Source organism: Globicephala melas, chromosome 1 (genome assembly GCF_963455315.2).
Source record: "Globicephala melas chromosome 1, mGloMel1.2, whole genome shotgun sequence".
Lineage (NCBI taxonomy): Eukaryota > Metazoa > Chordata > Mammalia > Artiodactyla > Delphinidae > Globicephala > Globicephala melas.
The window spans coordinates 64,241,207-64,259,942 of record NC_083314.1 but is presented as its reverse complement, the minus strand read 5'-3'; positions in this window follow the sequence as shown (position 1 = coordinate 64,259,942).

Sequence of the window (18,736 nt, the reverse complement as noted above, 5' to 3'; positions counted from 1 at the left end):
TCCTAACCCGTACGCTGACACTAACCCGCGCCCTCACACGTACGCTCCCCCTAGAGCGTTGTCGTACCCTCACCTGGACCCTAAACCGTCCCCGTCCCCTAACCCTAACCCTAGCCCGAACCCTAACCCTAACCCTTCCCCGAAGCCTGACCCTCAGCCGTCCCCTAATCCTAACCCGTACGCTGACACTAACCCGCGCCCTCACACGTACGCTCCCCCTAGAGCGTTGTCGTACCCTCACCTGGACCCTAAACCGTCCCCGTCCCCTAACCCTAACCCTAGCCCGAACCCTAACCCTAACCCTTCCCCGAAGCCTGACCCTCACCCGTCCCCTAATCCTAACCCGTACGCTGACACTAACCCGCGCCCTCACACGTACGCTCCCCCTAGAGCGTTGTCGTACCCTCACCTGGACCCTGAACCGTCCCCGTCCCCTAACCCTAACCCTAGCCCGAACCCTAACCCTAACGCTTCCCCGAAGCCTGACCCTCAGCCGTCCCCTAATCCTAACCCGTACGCTGACACTAACCCGCGCCCTCACACGTACGCTCCCCCTAGAGCGTTGTCGTACCCTCACCTGGACCCTAAACCGTCCCCGTCCCCTAACCCTAACCCTAGCCCGAACCCTAACCCTAACCCTTCCCCGAAGCCTGACCCTCAGCCGTCCCCTAATCCTAACCCGTACGCTGACACTAAGCCGCGCCCTCACACGTACGCTCCCCCTAGAGCGTTGTCGTACCCTCACCTGGACCCTAAACCGTCCCGGTCCCCTAACCCTAACCCTAGACCGAACCCTAACCCTAACCCTTCCCCGAAGCCTGACCCTCACCCGTCCCCTAATCCTAACCCGTACGCTGACACTAACCCGCGCCCTCACACGTACGCTCCCCCTAGAGCGTTGTCGTACCCTCACCTGGACCCTAAACCGTCCCCGTCCCGTAACCCTAACCCTAGCCCGAACCCTAACCCTAACCCTTCCCCGAAGCCTGACCCTCACCCGTCCCCTAATCCTAACCCGTACGCTGACACTAACCCGCGCCCTCACACGTACGCTCCCCCTAGAGCGTTGTCGTACCCTCACCTGGACCCTGAACCGTCCCCGTCCCCTAACCCTAACCCTAGCCCGAACCCTAACCCTAACCCTTCCCCGAAGCCTGACCCTCAGCCGTCCCCTAATCCTAACCCGTACGCTGACACTAACCGCGCCCTCACACCTACGCTCCCCCTAGAGCGTTGTCGTACCCTCACCTGGACCCTAAACCGTCCCCGTCCCCTAACCCTAACCTTAGCCCGAACCGTAACCCTAACCGTTCCCCGAAGCCTGACCCTCAGCCGTCCCCTAATCCTAACCCGTACGCTGACACTAACCCGTGCCCTCACACGTACGCTCCCCCTAGAGCGTTGTCGTACCCTCACCTGGACCCTAAACCGTCCCCGTCCCCTAACCCTAACCCTAGCCCGAACCCTAACCCTAACCCTTCCCCGAAGCCTGACCCTCAGCCGTCCCCTAATCCTAACCCGTACGCTGACACTAACCCGCGCCCTCACACGTACGCTCCCCCTAGAGCGTTGTCGTACCCTCACCTGGACCCTAAACCGTCCCCGTCCCCTAACCCTAACCCTAGCCCGAACCCTAACCCTAACACTTCCCCGAAGCCTGACCCTCACCCGTCCCCTAATCCTAACCCGTACGCTGACACTAACCCGCGCCCTCACACGTACGCTCCCCCTAGAGCGTTGTCGTACCCTCACCTGGACCCTGAACCGTCCCCGTCCCCTAACCCTAACCCTAGCCCGAACCCTAACCCTAACCCTTCCCCGAAGCCTGACCCTCAGCCGTCCCCTAATCCTAACCCGTACGCTGACACTAATGCACGCCCTCACACGTACGCTCCCCCTAGAGCGTTGTCGTACCCTCACCTGGACCCTGAACCGTCCCCGTGCCCTAACCCTAACCCTAGCCCGAACCCTAACCCTAACCCTTCCCCGAAGCCTGACCCTCACCCGTCCCCTAATCCTAACCCGTACGCTGACACTAACCCGCGCCCTCACACGTACGCTCCCCCTAGAGCGTTGTCGTACCCTCACCTGGACCCTGAACCGTCCCCGTCCCCTAACCCTAACCCTAGCCCGAACCCTAACCCTAACCCTTCCCCGAAGCCTGACCCTCAGCCGTCCCCTAATCCTAACCCGTACGCTGACACTAACCCGCGCCCTCACACGTACGCTCCCCCTAGAGCGTTGTCGTACCCTCACCTGGACCCTGAACCGTCCCCGTCCCCTAACCCTAACCCTAGCCCGAACCCTAACCCTAACCCTTCCCCGAAGCCTGACCCTCAGCCGTCCCCTAATCCTAAACCGTACGCTGACACTAACCCGCGCCCTCACACGTACGCTCCCCCTAGAGCGTTGTCGTACCCTCACCTGGACCCTGAACCGTCCCCGTCCCCTAACCCTAACCCTAGCCCGAACCCTAACCCTAACCCTTCCCCGAAGCCTGACCCTCACCCGTCCCCTAATCCTAACCCGTACGCTGACACTAACCCGCGCCCTCACACGTACGCTCCCCCTAGAGCGTTGTCGTACCCTCACCTGGACCCTGAACCGTCCCAGTCCCCTAACCCTAACCCTAGCCCGAACCCTAACCCTAACCCTTCCCCGAAGCCTGACCCTCAGCCGTCCCCTAATCCTAACCCGTACGCTGACACTAACCCGCGCCCTCACACGTACGCTCCCCCTAGAGCGTTGTCGTACCCTCACCTGGACCCTGAACCGTCCCCGTCCCCTAACCCTAACCCTAGCCCGAACCCTAACCCTAACCCTTCCCCGAAGCCTGACCCTCAGCCGTCCCCTAATCCTAACCCGTACGCTGACACTAACCCGCGCCCTCACACGTACGCTCCCCCTAGAGCGTTGTCGTACCCTCACCTGGACCCTAAACCGTCCCCGTCCCCTAACCCTAACCCTAGCCCGAACCCTAACCCTAACCCTTCCCCGAAGCCTGACCCTCACCCGTCCCCTAATCCTAACCCGTACGCTGACACTAACCCGCGCCCTCACACGTACGCTCCCCCTAGAGCGTTGTCGTACCCTCACCTGGACCCTGAACCGTCCCCGTCCCCTAACCCTAACCCTAGCCCGAACCCTAACCCTAACGCTTCCCCGAAGCCTGACCCTCAGCCGTCCCCTAATCCTAACCCGTACGCTGACACTAACCCGCGCCCTCACACGTACGCTCCCCCTAGAGCGTTGTCGTACCCTCACCTGGACCCTAAACCGTCCCCGTCCCCTAACCCTAACCCTAGCCCGAACCCTAACCCTAACCCTTCCCCGAAGCCTGACCCTCAGCCGTCCCCTAATCCTAACCCGTACGCTGACACTAAGCCGCGCCCTCACACGTACGCTCCCCCTACAGCGTTGTCGTACCCTCACCTGGACCCTAAACCGTCCCCGTCCCGTAACCCTAACCCTAGCCCGAACCCTAACCCTAACCCTTCCCCGAAGCCTGACCCTCACCCGTCCCCTAATCCTAACCCGTACGCTGACACTAACCCGCGCCCTCACACGTACGCTCCCCCTAGAGCGTTGTCGTACCCTCACCTGGACCCTAAACCGTCCCCGTCCCCTAACCCTAACCCTAGCCCGAACCCTAACCCTAACCCTTCCCCGAAGCCTGACCCTCAGCCGTCCCCTAATCCTAACCCGTACGCTGACACTAACCGCGCCCTCACACCTACGCTCCCCCTAGAGCGTTGTCGTACCCTCACCTGGACCCTAAACCGTCCCCGTCCCCTAACCCTAACCTTAGCCCGAACCGTAACCCTAACCGTTCCCCGAAGCCTGACCCTCAGCCGTCCCCTAATCCTAACCCGTACGCTGACACTAACCCGTGCCCTCACACGTACGCTCCCCCTAGAGCGTTGTCGTACCCTCACCTGGACCCTAAACCGTCCCCGTCCCCTAACCCTAACCCTAGCCCGAACCCTAACCCTAACCCTTCCCCGAAGCCTGACCCTCAGCCGTCCCCTAATCCTAACCCGTACGCTGACACTAACCCGTGCCCTCACACGTACGCTCCCCCTAGAGCATTGTCGTACCCTCACCTGGACCCTAAACCGTCCCCGTCCCCTAACCCTAACCCTAGCCCGAACCCTAACCCTAACCCTTCCCCGAAGCCTGACCCTCAGCCGTCCCCTAATCCTAACCCGTACGCTGACACTAACCCGCGCCCTCACACGTACGCTCCCCCTAGAGCGTTGTCGTACCCTCACCTGTACCCTAAACCGTCCCCGTCCCCTAACCCTAACCCTAGCCCGAACCCTAACCCTAACCCTTCCCCGAAGCCTGACCCTCAGCCGTCCCCTAATCCTAACCCGTACGCTGACACTAACCCGCGCCCTCACACGTACGCTCCCCCTAGAGCGTTGTCGTACCCTCACCTGGACCCTAAACCGTCCCCGTCCCCTAACCCTAACCCTAGCCCGAACCCTAACCCTAACCCTTCCCCGAAGCCTGACCCTCAGCTGTCCCCTAATCCTAACCCGTACGCTGACACTAACCCGCGCCCTCACACGTACGCTCCCCCTAGAGCGTTGTCGTACCCTCACCTGGACCCTAAACCGTCCCCGTCCCCTAACCCTAACCCTAGCCCGAACCCTAACCCTAACCCTTCCCCGAAGCCTGACCCTCACCCGTCCCCTAATCCTAACCCGTACGCTGACACTAACCCGCGCCCTCACACGTACGCTCCCCCTAGAGCGTTGTCGTACCCTCACCTGGACCCTGAACCGTCCCCGTCCCCTAACCCTAACCCTAGCCCGAACCCTAACCCTAACCCTTCCCTGAAGCCTGACCCTCAGCCGTCCCCTAATCCTAACCCGTACGCTGACACTAACCCGCGCCCTCACACGTACGCTCCCCCTAGAGCGTTGTCGTACCCTCACCTGGAACCTAAACCTTCCCCGTCCCCTAACCATAACCCTAGCCCGAACCCTAACCCTAACCCTTCCCCGAAGCCTGACCCTCACCCGTCCCCTAATCCTAACCCGTACGCTGACACTAACGTGCGCCCTCACACGTACGCTCCCCCTAGAGCGTTGTCGTACCCTCACCTGGACCCTGAACCGTCCCCGTCCCCTAACCCTAACCCTAGCCCGAACCCTAACCCTAACCCTTCCCTGAAGCCTGACCCTCAGCCGTCCCCTAATCCTAACCCGTACGCTGACACTAACCCGCGCCCTCACACGTACGCTCCCCCTAGAGCGTTGTCGTACCCTCACCTGGACCCTAAACCGTCCCCGTCCCCTAACCCTAACCCTGGCCCGAACCCTAACCCTAACCCTTCCCCGAAGCCTGACCCTCACCCGTCCCCTAATCCTAACCCGTACGCTGACACTAACCCGCGCCCTCACACGTACGCTCCCCCTAGAGCGTTGTCGTACCCTCACCTGGACCCTGAACCGTCCCCGTCCCCTAACCCTAACCCTAGCCCGAACCCTAACCCTAACCCTTCCCCGAAGCCTGACCCTCAGCCGTCCCCTAATCCTAACCCGTACGCTGACACTAACCCGCGCCCTCACACGTACGCTCCCCCTAGAGCGTTGTCGTACCCTCACCTGGAACCTAAACCTTCCCCGTCCCCTAACCCTAACCCTAGCCCGAACCCTAACCCTAACACTTCCCCGAAGCCTGACCCTCACCCGTCCCCTAATCTTAACCCGTACGCTGACACTAACCCGCGCCCTCACACGTACGCTCCCCCTAGAGCGTTGTCGTACCCTCACCTGGACCCTGAACCGTCCCCGTCCCCTAACCCTAACCCTAGCCCGAACCCTAACCCTAACCCTTCCCTGAAGCCTGACCCTCAGCCGTCCCCTAATCCTAACCCGTACGCTGACACTAACCCGCGCCCTCACACGTACGCTCCCCCTAGAGCGTTGTCGTACCCTCACCTGGAACCTAAACCTTCCCCGTCCCCTAACCCTAACCCTAGCCCGAACCCTAACCCTAACCCTTCCCCGAAGCCTGACCCTCACCCGTCCCCTAATCCTAACCCGTACGCTGACACTAACCCGCGCCCTCACACGTACGCTCCCCCTAGAGCGTTGTCGTACCCTCACCTGGACCCTAAACCGTCCCCGTCCCCTAACCCTATCCCTAGCCCGAACCCTAACCCTAACCCTTCCCCGAAGCCTGACCCTCACCCGTCCCGTAATCCTAACCCGTACGCTGACACTAACCCGCGCCCTAACACGTACGCTCCCCCTAGAGCGTTGTCGTACCCTCACCTGGACCCTGAACCGTCCCCGTCCCCTAACCCTAACCCTAGCCCGAACCCTAACCCTAACCCTTCCCCGAAGCCTGACCGTCAGCCGTCCCCTAATCCTAACCCGTACGCTGACACTAACCCGCGCCCTCACACATACGCTCCCCCTAGAGCGTTGTCGTACCCTCACCTGGACCCTAAACCTTCCCCGTCCCCTAACCCTAACCCTAGCCCGAACCCTAACCCTAACCCTTCCCCAAAGCCTGACCCTCACCCGTCCCCTAATCCTAACCCGTACGCTGACACTAACCCGCGCCCTCACACGTACGCTCCCCCTAGAGCGTTGTCGTACCCTCACCTGGACCCTAAACCGTCCCCATCCCCTAACCCTAACCCTAGCCCGAACCCTAACCCTAACCCTTTCCCGAAGCCTGACCCTCACCCGTCCCCTAATCCTAACCCGTACGCTGACACTAACCCGCGCCCTCAAACGTACGCTCCCCGGAGAGCGTTGTCGTACCCTCACCTGGACCCTAAACCGTCCCCGTCCCCTGACCGTGACGCTAGCCCGAACCCTAACCCTAACCCTTCCCTGAAGCCTGACCCTCAGCCGTCCCCTAATCCTAACCCGTACGCTGACACTAACCCGCGCCCTCACACGTACGCTCCCTGTAGAGCGTTGTCGTACCCTCACCTGTACCCTAAACCGTCCCCGTCCCCTAACCCTAACCCTAGCCCGAACCCTAACCCTAACCCTTCCCCGAAGCCTGACCCTCAGCCGTCCCCTAATCCTAACCCGTACGCTGACACTAACCCGCGCCCTCACACGTACGCTCCCCCTAGAGCGTTGTCGTACCCTCACCTGGACCCTAAACCGTCCCCGTCCCCTAACCCTAACCCTAGCCCGAACCCTAACCCTAACCCTTCCCCGAAGCCTGACCCTCAGCCGTCCCCTAATCCTAACCCGTACGCTGACACTAACCCGCGCCCTCACACGTACGCTCCCCCTAGAGCGTTGTCGTACCCTCACCTGGACCCTAAACCGTCCCCGTCCCCTAACCCTAACCCTAGCCCGAACCCTAACCCTAACCCTTCCCCGAAGCCTGACCCTCACCCGTCCCCTAATCCTAACCCGTACGCTGACACTAACCCGCGCCCTCACACGTACGCTCCCCCTAGAGCGTTGTCGTACCCTCACCTGGACCCTGAACCGTCCCCATCCCCTAACCCTAACCCTAGCCCGAACCCTAACCCTAACCCTTTCCCGAAGCCTGACCCTCACCCGTCCCCTAATCCTAACCCGTACGCTGACACTAACCCGCGCCCTCACACGTACGCTCCCCGTAGAGCGTTGTCGTACCCTCACCTGGACCCTAAACCGTCCCCGTCCCCTAACCCTAACCCTAGCCCGAACCCTAACCCTAACCCTTCCCTGAAGCCTGATCCTCAGCCGTCCCCTAATCCTAACCCGTACGCTGACACTAACCCGCGCCCTCACACGTACGCTCCCCCTAGAGCGTTGTCGTACCCTCACCTGGATCCTAAACCGTCCCCGTCCCCTAACCCTAACCCTAGCCCGAACCCTAACCCTAACCCTTCCCCGAAGCCTGACCCTCACCCGTCCCCTAATACTAACCCGTACGCTGACACTAACCCGCGCCCTCACACGTACGCTCCCCCTAGAGCGTTGTCGTACCCTCACCTGGACCCTAAACCGTCCCCGTCCCCTAACCCTAACCCTAGCCCGAACCCTAACCCTAACCCTTCCCCGAAGCCTGACCCTCAGCCGTCCCCTAATCCTAACCCGTACGCTGACACTAACCCGCGCCCTCACACGTACGCTCCCCCTAGAGCGTTGTCGTACCCTCACCTGTACCCTAAACCGTCCCCGTCCCCTAACCCTAACCCTAGCCCGAACCCGAACCCTAACCCTTCCCCGAAGCCTGACCCTCAGCCGTCCCCTAATCCTAACCCGTACGCTGACACTAACCCGCGCCCTCACACGTACGCTCCCCCTAGAGCGTTGTCGTACCCTCACCTGGACCCTAAACCGTCCCCGTCCCCTAACCCTAACCCTAGCCCGAACCCTAACCCTAACCCTTCCCCGAAGCCTGACCCTCAGCCGTCCCCTAATCCTAACCCGTACGCTGACACTAACCCGCGCCCTCACACGTACGCTCCCCCTAGAGCGTTGTCGTACCCTCACCTGGACCCTAAACCGTCCCCGTCCCCTAACCCTAACCCTAGCCCGAACCCTAACCCTAACCCTTCCCCGAAGCCTGACCCTCACCCGTCCCCTAATCCTAACCCGTACGCTGACACTAACCCGCGCCCTCACACGTACGCTCCCCCTAGAGCGTTGTCGTACCCTCACCTGGACCCTGAACCGTCCCCGTCCCCTAACCCTAACCCTAGCCTGAACCCTAACCCTAACCCTTCCCCGAAGCCTGACCCTCAGCCGTCCCCTAATCCTAACCCGTACGCTGACACTAACCCGCGCCCTCACACGTACGCTCCCCCTAGAGCGTTGTCGTACCCTCACCTGGACCCTAAACCGTCCCCGTCCCCTAACCCTAACCCTAGCCCGAACCCTAACCCTAACACTTCCCCGAAGCCTGACCCTCAGCCGTCCCCTAATCCTAACCCGTACGCTGACACTAACCCGCGCCCTCACACGTACGCTCCCCCTAGAGCGTTGTCGTACCCTCACCTGGACCCTAAACCGTCCCCGTCCCCTAACCCTAACCCTAGCCCGAACCCTAACCCTAACCCTTCCCCGAAGCCTGACCCTCAGCCGTCCCCTAATCCTAACCCGTACGCTGACACTAACCCGCGCCCTCACACGTACGCTCCCCCTAGAGCGTTGTCGTACCCTCACCTGGACCCTAAAGCGTGTCCGTCCACTAACCCTAACCCTAGCCCGAACCCTAAACCTAACCCTTCCCCGAAGCCTGACCCTCAGCCGTCCCCTAATCCTAACCCGTACGCTGACACTAACCCGCGCCCTCACACGTACGCTCCCCCTAGAGCGTTGTCGTACCCTCACCTGGACCCTAAACCGTCCCCGTCCCCTAACCCTAACCCTAGCCCGAACCCTAACCCTAACCCTTCCCCGAAGCCTGACACTCAGCCGTCCCCTAATCCTAACCCGTACGCTGACACTAACCCGTGCCCTCACACGTACGCTCCCCCTAGAGCGTTGTCGTACCCTCACCTGGACCCTAAACCGTCCCGGTCCCCTAACCCTAACCCTAGCCCGAACCCTAACCCTAACCCTTCCCCGAAGCCTGACCCTCACCCGTCCCCTAATCCTAACCCGTACGCTGACACTAACCCGCGCCCTCACACGTACGCTCCCCCTAGAGCGTTGTCGTACCCTCACCTGGACCCTAAACCGTCCCCGTCCCGTAACCCTAACCCTAGCCCGAACCCTAACCCTAACCCTTCCCCGAAGCCTGACCCTCACCCGTCCCCTAATCCTAACCCGTACGCTGACACTAACCCGCGCCCTCACACGTACGCTCCCCCTAGAGCGTTGTCGTACCCTCACCTGGACCCTAAACCGTCCCCGTCCCCTAACCCTAACCCTAGCCCTAACCCTAACCCTAACCCTTCCCCGAAGCCTGACCCTCAGCCGTCCCCTAATCCTAACCCGTACGCTGACACTAACCCGCGCCCTCACACGTACGCTCCCCCTAGAGCGTTTTCGTACCCTCACCTGGACCCTAAACCGTCCCCGTCCCCTAACCCTAACCCTAGCCCGAACCCTAACCCTAACCCTTCCCCGAAGCCTGACCCTCAGCCGTCCCCTAATCCTAACCCGTACGCTGACACTAACCCGCGCCCTCACACGTACGCTCCCCCTAGAGCGTTGTCGTACCCTCACCTGGACCCTAAAGCGTGTCCGTCCCCTAACCCTAACCCTAGCCCGAACCCTAAACCTAACCCTTCCCCGAAGCCTGACCCTCAGCCGTCCCCTAATCCTAACCCGTACGCTGACACTAACCCGCGCCCTCACACGTACGCTACCCATAGAGCGTTGTCGTACCCTCACCTGGACCCTAAACCGTCCCGGTCCCCTAACCCTAACCCTAGCCCGAACCCTAACCCTAACCCTTCCCCGAAGCCTGACCCTCACCCGTCCCCTAATCCTAACCCGTACGCTGACACTAACCCGCGCCCTCACACGTACGCTCCCCCTAGAGCGTTGTCGTACCCTCACCTGGAACCTAAACCTTCCCCGTCCCCTAACCCTAACCCTAGCCCGAACCCTAACCCTAACCCTTCCCCGAAGCCTGACCCTCACCCGTCCCCTAATCCTAACCCGTACGCTGACACTAACCCGCGCCCTCACACGTACGCTCCCCCTAGAGCGTTGTCGTACCCTCACCTGGACCCTGAACCGTCCCCGTCCCCTAACCCTAACCCTAGCCCGAACCCTAACCCTAACCCTTCCCCGAAGCCTGACCCTCACCCGTCCCGTAATCCTAACCCGTACGCTGACACTAACCCGCGCCGTAACACGTACGCTCCCCCTAGAGCGTTGTCGTACCCTCACCTGGACCCTAAACCGTCCCCGTCCCCTAACCCTAACCCTAGCCCGAACCCTAACCCTAACCCTTCCCCGAAGCCTGACCCTCAGCCGTCCCCTAATCCTAACCCGTACGCTGACACTAACCCGCGCCCTCACACGTACGCTCCCCCTAGAGCGTTGTCGTACCCTCACCTGGACCCTAAACCGTCCCCGTCCCCTAACCCTAACCCTAGCCCGAACCCTAACCCTAACCCTTCCCCGAAGCCTGACCCTCAGCCGTCCCCTAATCCTAACCCGTACGCTGACACTAACCCGCGCCCTCACACGTACGCTCCCCCTAGAGCGTTGTCGTACCCTCACCTGGACCCTAAACCGTCCCCGTCCCCTAACCCTAACGCTAGCCCGAACCCTAACCCTAACCCTTCCCCGAAGCCTGACCCTCACCCGTCCCCTAATCCTAACCCGTACGCTGACACTAACCCGCGCCCTCACACGTACGCTCCCCCTAGAGCGTTGTCGTACCCTCACCTGGACCCTGAACCGTCCCCATCCCCTAACCCTAACCCTAGCCCGAACCCTAACCCTAACCCTTTCCCGAAGCCTGACCCTCACCCGTCCCCTAATCCTAACCCGTACGCTGACACTAACCCGCGCCCTCACACGTACGCTCCCCGTAGAGCGTTGTCGTACCCTCACCTGGACCCTAAACCGTCCCCGTCCCCTAACCCTAACCCTAGCCCGAACCCTAACCCTAACCCTTCCCTGAAGCCTGATCCTCAGCCGTCCCCTAATCCTAACCCGTACGCTGACACTAACCCGCGCCCTCACACGTACGCTCCCCCTAGAGCGTTGTCGTACCCTCACCTGGATCCTAAACCGTCCCCGTCCCCTAACCCTAACCCTAGCCCGAACCCTAACCCTAACCCTTCCCCGAAGCCTGACCCTCACCCGTCCCCTAATACTAACCCGTACGCTGACACTAACCCGCGCCCTCACACGTACGCTCCCCCTAGAGCGTTGTCGTACCCTCACCTGGACCCTAAACCGTCCCCGTCCCCTAACCCTAACCCTAGCCCGAACCCTAACCCTAACCCTTCCCCGAAGCCTGACCCTCAGCCGTCCCCTAATCCTAACCCGTACGCTGACACTAACCCGCGCCCTCACACGTACGCTCCCCCTAGAGCGTTGTCGTACCCTCACCTGTACCCTAAACCGTCCCCGTCCCCTAACCCTAACCCTAGCCCGAACCCTAACCCTAACCCTTCCCCGAAGCCTGACCCTCAGCCGTCCCCTAATCCTAACCCGTACGCTGACACTAACCCGCGCCCTCACACGTACGCTCCCCCTAGAGCGTTGTCGTACCCTCACCTGGACCCTAAACCGTCCCTGTCCCCTAACCCTAACCCTAGCCCGAACCCTAACCCTAACCCTTCCCCGAAGCCTGACCCTCAGCCGTCCCCTAATCCTAACCCGTACGCTGACACTAACCCGCGCCCTCACACGTACGCTCCCCCTAGAGCGTTGTCGTACCCTCACCTGGACCCTAAACCGTCCCCGTCCCCTAACCCTAACCCTAGCCCGAACCCTAACCCTAACCCTTCCCCGAAGCCTGACCCTCACCCGTCCCCTAATCCTAACCCGTACGCTGACACTAACCCGCGCCCTCACACGTACGCTCCCCCTAGAGCGTTGTCGTACCCTCACCTGGACCCTGAACCGTCCCCGTCCCCTAACCCTAACCCTAGCCTGAACCCTAACCCTAACCCTTCCCCGAAGCCTGACCCTCAGCCGTCCCCTAATCCTAACCCGTACGCTGACACTAACCCGCGCCCTCACACGTACGCTCCCCCTAGAGCGTTGTCGTACCCTCACCTGGACCCTAAACCGTCCCCGTCCCCTAACCCTAACCCTAGCCCGAACCCTAACCCTAACACTTCCCCGAAGCCTGACCCTCAGCCGTCCCCTAATCCTAACCCGTACGCTGACACTAACCCGCGCCCTCACACGTACGCTCCCCCTAGAGCGTTGTCGTACCCTCACCTGGACCCTAAACCGTCCCCGTCCCCTAACCCTAACCCTAGCCCGAACCCTAACCCTAACCCTTCCCCGAAGCCTGACCCTCAGCCGTCCCCTAATCCTAACCCGTACGCTGACACTAACCCGCGCCCTCACACGTACGCTCCCCCTAGAGCGTTGTCGTACCCTCACCTGGACCCTAAAGCGTGTCCGTCCACTAACCCTAACCCTAGCCCGAACCCTAAACCTAACCCTTCCCCGAAGCCTGACCCTCAGCCGTCCCCTAATCCTAACCCGTACGCTGACACTAACCCGCGCCCTCACACGTACGCTCCCCCTAGAGCGTTGTCGTACCCTCACCTGGACCCTAAACCGTCCCCGTCCCCTAACCCTAACCCTAGCCCGAACCCTAACCCTAACCCTTCCCCGAAGCCTGACACTCAGCCGTCCCCTAATCCTAACCCGTACGCTGACACTAACCCGCGCCCTCACACGTACGCTCCCCCTAGAGCGTTGTCGTACCCTCACCTGGACCCTAAACCGTCCCGGTCCCCTAACCCTAACCCTAGCCCGAACCCTAACCCTAACCCTTCCCCGAAGCCTGACCCTCACCCGTCCCCTAATCCTAACCCGTACGCTGACACTAACCCGCGCCCTCACACGTACGCTCCCCCTAGAGCGTTGTCGTACCCTCACCTGGACCCTAAACCGTCCCCGTCCCGTAACCCTAACCCTAGCCCGAACCCTAACCCTAACCCTTCCCCGAAGCCTGACCCTCACCCGTCCCCTAATCCTAACCCGTACGCTGACACTAACCCGCGCCCTCACACGTACGCTCCCCCTAGAGCGTTGTCGTACCCTCACCTGGACCCTAAACCGTCCCCGTCCCCTAACCCTAACCCTAGCCCTAACCCTAACCCTAACCCTTCCCCGAAGCCTGACCCTCAGCCGTCCCCTAATCCTAACCCGTACGCTGACACTAACCCGCGCCCTCACACGTACGCTCCCCCTAGAGCGTTGTCGTACCCTCACCTGGACCCTAAACCGTCCCCGTCCCCTAACCCTAACCCTAGTCCGAACCCTAACCCTAACCCTTCCCCGAAGCCTGACCCTCAGCCGTCCCCTAATCCTAACCCGTACGCTGACACTAACCCGCGCCCTCACACGTACGCTCCCCCTAGAGCGTTGTCGTACCCTCACCTGGACCCTAAAGCGTGTCCGTCCCCTAACCCTAACCCTAGCCCGAACCCTAAACCTAACCCTTCCCCGAAGCCTGACCCTCAGCCGTCCCCTAATCCTAACCCGTACGCTGACACTAACCCGCGCCCTCACACGTACGCTCCCCCTAGAGCGTTGTCGTACCCTCACCTGGACCCTAAACCGTCCCCGTCCCCTAACCCTAACCCTAGCCCGAACCCTAACCCTAACCCTTCCCCGAAGCCTGACCCTCACCCGTCCCCTAATCCTAACCCGTACGCTGACACTAACCCGCGCCCTCACACGTACGCTCCCCCTAGAGCGTTGTCGTACCCTCACCTGGACCCTGAACCGTCCCCATCCCCTAACCCTAACCCTAGCCCGAACCCTAACCCTAACCCTTTCCCGAAGCCTGACCCTCACCCGTCCCCTAATCCTAACCCGTACGCTGACACTAACCCGCGCCCTCACACGTACGCTCCCCGTAGAGCGTTGTCGTACCCTCACCTGGACCCTAAACCGTCCCCGTCCCCTAACCCTAACCCTAGCCCGAACCCTAACCCTAACCCTTCCCCGAAGCCTGACCCTCACCCGTCCCCTAATCCTAACCCGTACGCTGACACTAACCCGCGCCCTCACACGTACGCTCCCCCTAGAGCGTTGTCGTACCCTCACCTGGACCCTAAACCGTCCCCGTCCCCTAACCCTAACCCTAGCCCTAACCCTAACCCTAACCCTTCCCCGAAGCCTGACCCTCAGCCGTCCCCTAATCCTAACCCGTACGCTGACACTAACCCGCGCCCTCACACGTACGCTCCCCCTAGAGCGTTTTCGTACCCTCACCTGGACCCTAAACCGTCCCCGTCCCCTAACCCTAACCCTAGCCCGAACCCTAACCCTAACCCTTCCCCGAAGCCTGACCCTCAGCCGTCCCCTAATCCTAACCCGTACGCTGACACTAACCCGCGCCCTCACACGTACGCTCCCCCTAGAGCGTTGTCGTACCCTCACCTGGACCCTAAAGCGTGTCCGTCCCCTAACCCTAACCCTAGCCCGAACCCTAAACCTAACCCTTCCCCGAAGCCTGACCCTCAGCCGTCCCCTAATCCTAACCCGTACGCTGACACTAACCCGCGCCCTCACACGTACGCTACCCATAGAGCGTTGTCGTACCCTCACCTGGACCCTAAACCGTCCCGGTCCCCTAACCCTAACCCTAGCCCGAACCCTAACCCTAACCCTTCCCCGAAGCCTGACCCTCACCCGTCCCCTAATCCTAACCCGTACGCTGACACTAACCCGCGCCCTCACACGTACGCTCCCCCTAGAGCGTTGTCGTACCCTCACCTGGAACCTAAACCTTCCCCGTCCCCTAACCCTAACCCTAGCCCGAACCCTAACCCTAACCCTTCCCCGAAGCCTGACCCTCACCCGTCCCCTAATCCTAACCCGTACGCTGACACTAACCCGCGCCCTCACACGTACGCTCCCCCTAGAGCGTTGTCGTACCCTCACCTGGACCCTGAACCGTCCCCGTCCCCTAACCCTAACCCTAGCCCGAACCCTAACCCTAACCCTTCCCCGAAGCCTGACCCTCACCCGTCCCGTAATCCTAACCCGTACGCTGACACTAACCCGCGCCGTAACACGTACGCTCCCCCTAGAGCGTTGTCGTACCCTCACCTGGACCCTAAACCGTCCCCGTCCCCTAACCCTAACCCTAGCCCGAACCCTAACCCTAACCCTTCCCCGAAGCCTGACCCTCAGCCGTCCCCTAATCCTAACCCGTACGCTGACACTAACCCGCGCCCTCACACGTACGCTCCCCCTAGAGCGTTGTCGTACCCTCACCTGGACCCTAAACCGTCCCCGTCCCCTAACCCTAACCCTAGCCCGAACCCTAACCCTAACCCTTCCCCGAAGCCTGACCCTCAGCCGTCCCCTAATCCTAACCCGTACGCTGACACTAACCCGCGCCCTCACACGTACGCTCCCCCTAGAGCGTTGTCGTACCCTCACCTGGACCCTAAACCGTCCCCGTCCCCTAACCCTAACCCTAGCCCGAACCCTAACCCTAACCCTTCCCCGAAGCCTGACCCTCACCCGTCCCCTAATCCTAACCCGTACGCTGACACTAACCCGCGCCCTCACACGTACGCTCCCCCTAGAGCGTTGTCGTACCCTCACCTGGACCCTGAACCGTCCCCATCCCCTAACCCTAACCCTAGCCCGAACCCTAACCCTAACCCTTTCCCGAAGCCTGACCCTCACCCGTCCCCTAATCCTAACCCGTACGCTGACACTAACCCGCGCCCTCACACGTACGCTCCCCGTAGAGCGTTGTCGTACCCTCACCTGGACCCTAAACCGTCCCCGTCCCCTAACCCTAACCCTAGCCCGAACCCTAACCCTAACCCTTCCCTGAAGCCTGATCCTCAGCCGTCCCCTAATCCTAACCCGTACGCTGACACTAACCCGCGCCCTCACACGTACGCTCCCCCTAGAGCGTTGTCGTACCCTCACCTGGATCCTAAACCGTCCCCGTCCCCTAACCCTAACCCTAGCCCGAACCCTAACCCTAACCCTTCCCCGAAGCCTGACCCTCACCCGTCCCCTAATACTAACCCGTACGCTGACACTAACCCGCGCCCTCACACGTACGCTCCCCCTAGAGCGTTGTCGTACCCTCACCTGGACCCTAAACCGTCCCCGTCCCCTAACCCTAACCCTAGCCCGAACCCTAACCCTAACCCTTCCCCGAAGCCTGACCCTCAGCCGTCCCCTAATCCTAACCCGTACGCTGACACTAACCCGCGCCCTCACACGTACGCTCCCCCTAGAGCGTTGTCGTACCCTCACCTGTACCCTAAACCGTCCCCGTCCCCTAACCCTAACCCTAGCCCGAACCCTAACCCTAACCCTTCCCCGAAGCCTGACCCTCAGCCGTCCCCTAATCCTAACCCGTACGCTGACACTAACCCGCGCCCTCACACGTACGCTCCCCCTAGAGCGTTGTCGTACCCTCACCTGGACCCTAAACCGTCCCTGTCCCCTAACCCTAACCCTAGCCCGAACCCTAACCCTAACCCTTCCCCGAAGCCTGACCCTCAGCCGTCCCCTAATCCTAACCCGTACGCTGACACTAACCCGCGCCCTCACACGTACGCTCCCCCTAGAGCGTTGTCGTACCCTCACCTGGACCCTAAACCGTCCCCGTCCCCTAACCCTAACCCTAGCCCGAACCCTAACCCTAACCCTTCCCCGAAGCCTGACCCTCACCCGTCCCCTAATCCTAACCCGTACGCTGACACTAACCCGCGCCCTTACACGTACGCTCCCCCTAGAGCGTTGTCGTACCCTCACCTGGACCCTGAACCGTCCCCGTCCCCTAACCCTAACCCTAGCCTGAACCCTAACCCTAACCCTTCCCCGAAGCCTGACCCTCAGCCGTCCCCTAATCCTAACCCGTACGCTGACACTAACCCGCGCCCTCACACGTACGCTCCCCCTAGAGCGTTGTCGTACCCTCACCTGGACCCTAAACCGTCCCCGTCCCCTAACCCTAACCCTAGCCCGAACCCTAACCCTAACACTTCCCCGAAGCCTGACCCTCAGCCGTCCCCTAATCCTAACCCGTACGCTGACACTAACCCGCGCCCTCACACGTACGCTCCCCCTAGAGCGTTGTCGTACCCTCACCTGGACCCTAAACCGTCCCCGTCCCCTAACCCTAACCCTAGCCCGAACCCTAACCCTAACCCTTCCCCGAAGCCTGACCCTCAGCCGTCCCCTAATCCTAACCCGTACGCTGACACTAACCCGCGCCCTCACACGTACGCTCCCCCTAGAGCGTTGTCGTACCCTCACCTGGACCCTAAAGCGTGTCCGTCCACTAACCCTAACCCTAGCCCGAACCCTAAACCTAACCCTTCCCCGAAGCCTGACCCTCAGCCGTCCCCTAATCCTAACCCGTACGCTGACACTAACCCGCGCCCTCACACGTACGCTCCCCCTAGAGCGTTGTCGTACCCTCACCTGGACCCTAAACCGTCCCCGTCCCCTAACCCTAACCCTAGCCCGAACCCTAACCCTAACCCTTCCCCGAAGCCTGACACTCAGCCGTCCCCTAATCCTAACCCGTACGCTGACACTAACCCGCGCCCTCACACGTACGCTCCCCCTAGAGCGTTGTCGTACCCTCACCTGGACCCTAAACCGTCCCGGTCCCCTAACCCTAACCCTAGCCCGAACCCTAACCCTAACCCTTCCCCGAAGCCTGACCCTCACCCGTCCCCTAATCCTAACCCGTACGCTGACACTAACCCGCGCCCTCACACGTACGCTCCCCCTAGAGCGTTGTCGTACCCTCACCTGGACCCTAAACCGTCCCCGTCCCGTAACCCTAACCCTAGCCCGAACCCTAACCCTAACCCTTCCCCGAAGCCTGACCCTCACCCGTCCCCTAATCCTAACCCGTACGCTGACACTAACCCGCGCCCTCACACGTACGCTCCCCCTAGAGCGTTGTCGTACCCTCACCTGGACCCTAAACCGTCCCCGTCCCCTAACCCTAACCCTAGCCCTAACCCTAACCCTAACCCTTCCCCGAAGCCTGACCCTCAGCCGTCCCCTAATCCTAACCCGTACGCTGACACTAACCCGCGCCCTCACACGTACGCTCCCCCTAGAGCGTTGTCGTACCCTCACCTGGACCCTAAACCGTC